Source organism: Helianthus annuus, chromosome 8 (assembly GCF_002127325.2).
Source record: "Helianthus annuus cultivar XRQ/B chromosome 8, HanXRQr2.0-SUNRISE, whole genome shotgun sequence".
NCBI lineage: Eukaryota > Viridiplantae > Streptophyta > Magnoliopsida > Asterales > Asteraceae > Helianthus > Helianthus annuus.
The window spans coordinates 107432845-107440025 of NC_035440.2; positions in this window are offsets into that span (position 1 = coordinate 107432845).

Here is a 7181-nt window from a genome sequence, read left to right on the forward strand (position 1 = left end):
AGGACTTTGTTTTGGATTCGAATGAACAAAGGTTTGATTGTGATGATGATTCACCACACTATGAGCGGCTAGGTTTGCTTGGTGATCATCCCGAATGTAAGGTTTACTTGTGACAATTATGTTTTGTTCTTTAATTTCTGGAATAATAGACTTTGCATGTGTTGTTTAGTTTATTATGGTGTTTGAATGATTGTTTGTAAATTGTTAATGTGTGTTTGATAATAGTTCTAAACCATACGTTCTTGGTGCCGTTGGCAATCGAGATATCATGGGAGGGATTAGGGTTGGATATATGTTGATTGGTCATCGGGTAACAACCTCGCGTTCTAGGAATCCGAGTACTTAGTTCCCTTTCATCACAAACAATTGATCTTGCATGACCTATGTCTATGTAGTTCTTTCCAGTTGAACATATACCCCTTGATTGTCACTTAAAACCTGAAACTCGGGATGATCGCTACCTTCTTATCCTGTTACAAAACTTACCTTTGATTTGTAATCTAATTTAGTTCAATTTAGATAATTAAAACCAAACAACCAAATCAGTGAATTTACTTTTCTTGCAACTTAGTTTACTTTAGTTAATTTAGACACACATCGAGATAGCACATATTCCACAAACTCCCTGTGTTCGATACCCACTTACCGCTAGCTAATTAGTTGTAATTGGATTAAATTTGCGTGTACCACGACAAGCACGTCAGGAAGTGAGGATTATTAATTCTATGTTTACCTGTCGCCGAGGCGTGAGAGCTTTGTTGGCCAGGTTTATTGCGTCTGTCTTTCGTTGTGAGTAAAGACAATGGAACGGTGAAATGTGCACGATAGTTCATCGTGGTAATTGGCTAGGCAAAGGCTGGTTGCTGCCTTTTGTACTGGCTCGCTCTCATGAGCTGCCAAGGTTACACGTATGCGTATATATCCCGCGCATGGACTTTGGAACTGGGTGAGTGTTTTTTGGTTGTTGAGTGTGGGTATGGCCCGTACGCGCATATAACTTATGTAGCATCTGGGACCATACCTCTTCAGGTCCCCCCAGTCCAGTGTACCTTTGGGGTGAGTTTATCAGCCTGAAGGGATTCTGGACTCATAAGGATTGAGGTAATGTTGACTTTGTTGTATATAGATTTGGTGTGTATGTTTGAATCGTATTGCTGATTGTGTGGAATTTTGAATCAAAATGGCACATAGCACATGGAGATGGCGTACAGAAGTGAGCCAAAACAGCGCATGGCGCATGGAGTTGGCGTACAGATGTAAGCCAAAACGGCGCATGGCGCATAGGATGGCGTATGGAACTGAGCCAAAACGGCGTGTGAGTCACTATAAAATATTCAACCTTTTGTATGACTATGTTGGTTGGCGCATGATGCGCGCGTGTTTATCCTTATGGAATATGTATACCTGGTGTTTAAATCTTTGTAAACTGTTGTCTACAATATTTGCACGTGTTAATCCACTTTGAGTCAGGTTATCGCGAATGAGAATTGGCATAAAGTTGTGTCAGGTTAATGAAGTGGAAACCCTAGCATGCGCTAATCCTCCGCTATGCCATAACAACAATGTGGCGTGAGGCAAGGAGATGTGGCTTGTCTTGAAGAATGTAGGTGTAAACGAAACTTTATTTTAGCCAATGTGTTTTTGCGTATACCCAAAGTGGTGCGTGCATTTGTAGCTTAGTTTACGTTTTGTAAGCGTTTTCGTCTATGGCTAAACATGCGCGTGAGTGATTTAAATGCTCATAAGTATAGGAGCATGCGCGCGTGCGCGACTTACGTGCTCAAAGTAGAGGAACATGCGCGGATGGCGACTTACGTGCTCATATGTAGAGCAGAAGTCTCGCACGGAGACTAGCGTGCTCGTATGTAAAGGAGCATGCGTGGATGGCGACTTACGTGCTTGTATGTAGAGGAGCATGTGCGCGTGCGCGACTTACGTGCTCGAAGTAGAGGAGCATGCGCGGATGGCGACTTACGTGCTCATATGTAGAGCAGAAGTCTCGCACGGAGACTAGCGTGCTCGTATGTAAAGGAGCATGCGTGGATGACGACTTACGTGCTTGTATGTAGAGGAGCATGCGCGCGTGCGCGACTTACGTGCTCGAAGTAGAGGAGCATGCGCGGATGGCGACTTACGTGCTCATATGTAGAGCAGAAGTCTCGCACGGAGACTAGCGTGCTCGTATGTAAAGGAGCATGCGCGGATGGCGACTTACGTGCTCATATGTAGAGGAGCATGCGCGGATAGCGACTTACGTGCTCATATGTAGAGGAGCATGCGTGCAAAACGCATGTGTGCTCGCTCGTATGTAGAAGGAGCAGGCGCGTATGGCGACTTACGTGCTCATAAATAGAGGAGCATTCGTGCAAAACGCATGTGTGCTCGCTCGTATGTAGAAGGAGCAGGCGCGTATGGCGACTTACGTGCTCATAAATAGAGGAGCATTCGTGCAAAACGCATGTGTGCTCGCTCGTATGTAGAAGGAGCAGGCGCGTATGGCGACTTACGTGCTCATAAATAGAGGAGCATGCGTGCAAAACACATGTGTGCTCACTCGTATGTAGAAGGAGCAGGCGCGTATGCCGACCTACGTGCTCATAAATAGAGGAGCATGCGTGCCAAACGCATGTGTGCTCGCTCGTATGTAGGGCAGCTTTTTAGGCTTTCATTGGTGTGCGTGAGGATCACTCGTCACGTTTTCCCGATTGAATGTATTGCCAATCCTGAAAATAAGTTGACAAGGTAAGTCATAATAAGGAGTCTGATATATGGGAAACATTGTACTAGAACGCTGTCCTTAGTAGGTGCTCGTTCTATACATCCCTACTCCGTAATATGTGAAGCAATTTGCACCATGCGGATATCGGTTTATTGCTGCTAAATAGATGTTAGTAGCATTAAACTAGAATAATAATAAGCAATGATACAACTATTTGCTCATACATTAAATGCGACGCGTGTGTCCTGTGATTGCTAAAACAAAGACAACTCAGGTCTGTATAGTAGCATTGAAATCTCATCTCTATGTTTTTTCCTCGCGACATATTTTATTTGAAAACTTCAAGTGTTAATATTTTGTCCAAAACGTCAACGTCATGGCAAGAAAAATTATGACCTTGGCTTGTATTGGAATTTATTTATGGGAATTCAAATAAATAAATTTTTGAGACCCTTTTGTGCCAGTGGTTCTTAAATATTCTTAAATAATTCTATCAGTGCCATCTTAAAATATTCCATGGTAGCTAATAACATATGCACAAGTCATACACACTAAATGCACCCGAATGCAAAACTGAGTATGTCTCAATTAGATAAATACTAGGGGATTACGAGTGTGTTTGAAATGTTTGCAAGAATGCAAGGGGCACTATTATAAGATGTGGTGCATATTTGAAAAATGGACTTGTGGTCCCCAAAAGCGAGTTTGAAACGTGAACTTCAACAAATGTTGCAGACCAAAAAGTTTTAGCTTCTTTCATCTTTGGAAAATGGACTTGTGGTCCCCAAAAGTGAGTTCGAAGCATTTTTGATGTAGCACAGGTTTTTTCATTTGAGATAATTCGATGCTTTCCTTGAAGCTAAAAATCCATCAGTAGCACTACTAAGTAAAACATTAGCATCCATGGTTTGTACGGTACCACAAGCATGCAAACAAATGTTTTAAGTTTTAAAGTGTGATTATGGAAGTTGTAGTGTCCACAAGTATAAGTTTAGACTCCAAAAACAAATGCGATTACTGTGAGTTGTGCAACTTCCAAAAACAAACTTTGCGGACACAAGTATAAGTTTAGACTCATGCCACATTCAGCCTTTGAAGAAACAGTAATCTAATTAGGGAGTTAATTAGATTGGTCTATGTTCCTTTCATGATGGTTAATCTTCTTAAGGATATTTGAGCTCCGACTTGGTAAACAATCCTGCAAAACAAAACACCGTTACTCGTTAAGAGGGGAATGTGGGGGTTTCCCTCTTAACCAGGCTCCGGCGTGAGAATAAGCGACCGCTTTTAGAGTAATTAAATGTAAAGAGTGAGAGTAGAGGGAATGGAATGTTCAACCTGTGGAATGAGGTCTCTATTTATAGCCGGAGAGGTGTAAGGGGTTATGGGCTGATGGGCCTTGGGCCAGAAGCGGACAACAAAACAGATATGCTCTTTGCCTCACTGGCGTCGACCGCTTAGTGGCTTCTAGACGTTCATCGGCGCTGGCGCACCTTGATTGGAGCCACGTGTCATTGTTGTCGGCCTTGTTGTCCTTCTGTCATCAGCAGACAAGTGGAGATCGTGGGACAGTTGTCTCCGTCCTCTGATTGGTGCCACGTAGGCGTCCTTGTGTACTTCTCGTCAGGCGATCGTGGCGCACGATTGTCCAGAGCCTGCTAGACGCTCATTGGCTCCTTTTACTGCCACTTGTACCTTATGTACCACTGTGGGTAGCTGTGCGCTTCCCTACTGAGTGGCTCTTGTTGGACCGCAAACTAATCCGCGCGGGGTTAGTATGCTCATTTATTCCATTGTTTTATGCTAAGTGCTGATATGTGAGCCTCTTGTGGGCCTTGCTTCGCGCGGGGTAAATTACAATGCGTGTAGGCCGCGCGTGGATAGTATTAATAAGCTTTCTGAAATGAGGAGTATGGTTCCACGCGCAACCTGGGCGGAGGTTTGCGCGGCTTTTTGGGACCATACCCCTTCAAGTCCCCCCAGTCCAGTGCTGCACCATGCGCAACGCAAGTGGTTGGAGCTCTGGACTTAATAAAAATAAGAGAAATAAGTGTAATAGGTGAAATGTTCTTTTGATCTTGATTGGTGTGGCGCATGTGGAAAATGTTGTTTTCAATTGCGCAGGTACCCATGCAGGTCTTTTAGGAATTGTTGTTTGTCTGATCAGTCGCGCAGGGTTGTTGGAGGTGACATGTAGCTTGCGCGGCTCATGTAACTTTTGCATGAAGTTACTTGTAATTTTATGGCGGGAAACTTCGAAATTTGAACTTCTGACAAGTTGGTGGGATAAGTCGTTGAGTGCGACGTTTGAGTTGACCTCTGGCACGGGTGTCATCATGCCGTCTGCGGCGGTTGCACTTCGTGTCAGGAGAGTGAGGCCCACGTGCGCGTGGTAACCGTCACCCCTGGTTTCCCGCTTGACGTGGCAACCTCTCGTTGGTTAGCCTAGCGGCGAAAGCGGCACGGTTACCCATCGCATTAAATGCGATGGGTATATATAGCCGAAGAGAGGTGAGAGGTTCTCACTTCTCTTCGTTACCTTATTCTCTCTCAACTTCCATCTTTGGATCTTCAAAATATCTTCAAGATTCCTTCAAATCTTCAAGTTTTTCTTCGAGCTTTTTCCAGATTTCTTTTCTGAGACGATGAGTGAAGAACATCAGGAAGTAGTTGCTGCTGAGGAAGGACCAGTTCCTGTCCTCAAGTGGGATCTAGGGCTCTTTGAACAGATCGTTCGGAGCTTTCGATTCCCACCGGAGTGGGATGCCCGGTATCCGGCTCAGGGCCAGACCGCGGCTGATGCACCACCTGGGTACATAACCCTATATGAAGATTTCTTTCTTCAGGGTAATTTCAGATTACCGGCTACAAATTTCTTGGGATCTATTCTCCATTACTACAACTTCCATCTATCGCAGATGAGCCCACCCGGCATGGTTAGGGTACGACACTTCGAGTTTTTGTGCCATTCTCATGGCATTGAGCCATCTGTAGAGAAATTCCGGGCCTTCTATCAGTTGCAAAGGACGATGGGGTTCTTCTCCTTCGCAAGCCGTGGTGCGGCTAAGAAGATTCTGTTAAACCCACCGAAGAGTTTCCATGATTGGAAACCCAAGTTCTTCTTTATCCGGGAAGAGGTTTTGCCAATTGCCATGCCCTTTAGGGATTGGACTGAGGCTATACCGAAGGAAGACCTTCCGATTCCAAAGAAGGCCCAGTGGTATCAACAGCTGACCCCAACCCCAAATCGAGTGTTTGGGGAAAACGTTTTGGTCGCGGCTAAGATGAGTGACCAGTGGTCGCCCAACAGCAGGGAGGTTCCGGTGTTGAAGATCGGTGATCAAGGTTTGTTATCTCTTTGTTCTTTTTTGAAGTAGCTTGATTTAATTGTTACTTACTTATGTTCATGTTTAGAGGCGCGACTCTATCAAGCTGCCTTCTCCACCTTTGGTGGTTCCATGGGCGTGCGCCCCTTGCGTGATGATGAAGAAAGCTGGTATGACCAGATTAAGGGCAACCTCATGTTTCCGGTTGAAGGTGCCTTTGCTTCGCCGCCAACCGCTACTGAAGGTGCGCAATATCCTAAACCTCGTCCTTTGCGCTCTGTGACTTCTGCTGGGAAAGAGATTCTCTATCTTTCCAGCGAGGAGTCAGTAGGGTCTTCCAACGGCGAGCTAAGTTCGTGGTCTAAAATCTTTGCAGGTGTGTTGCGCAACCTGGGGATTGACCCAGAGGAGAAGAAGAAGAAACCTCTGAAGAAGAAGAAGACCAAGGGTGATCCGGAAGTGACCAGCAAGGGTACTGGCCCGAGTCGCGCAACTACTGCTGCTGTCAAAGGTACTCTCCGCCTTCGTCAAAGTGACTTAGATGATTATGTGATAATCAGCGATTCATTTGAAGGCTTGTCGCGTACAGCTAAGGCAAAAACTGGTGCAGGTGGCTCAAAAAGCTCTGGGAGCGCGGGTTCTCGTAACCCTGATGCTGGCGCGACCCCTGAGGATGATGAAGCGGAAGAAGAAGATGTTGCTGCCCAACTGATTAGTAGGAAGAGAGGTAGGAGCGAAACCACAGCTGGTGTGGCTTCCGCGCCTACTGCTGTTGTGCTTCCCGTGGTCGGGAAAACGAGCAACTTGCGATCCTTGTATAAATTCTCCGGGTATGTTCTTTGCTTCCCTTCCTCAATACTTTTCTCTTTGATTAAATGTACTTGCATTATTTTTGCAGAGATCAAGAAGAAGACCCCTGAGAAGGGTGTCACGTTCAGTGAGGCTGCGTCAAAGAGGCCGAAGATTACCATCAAATCTTCTGATGCTGCTGCTCAGGACGCCGCGAAGGCTGCTGAGGCTCAGCGAAAGGCGCAGGAGAATCAGAAGAGAGAGGAAGAAAGGATGAAGAAGATTGAGGAGGAGAAGAGGAGGAAGGATGAGGAAGAGAGAAAAGGGAAGGAGGAGGAGAGAAAGAG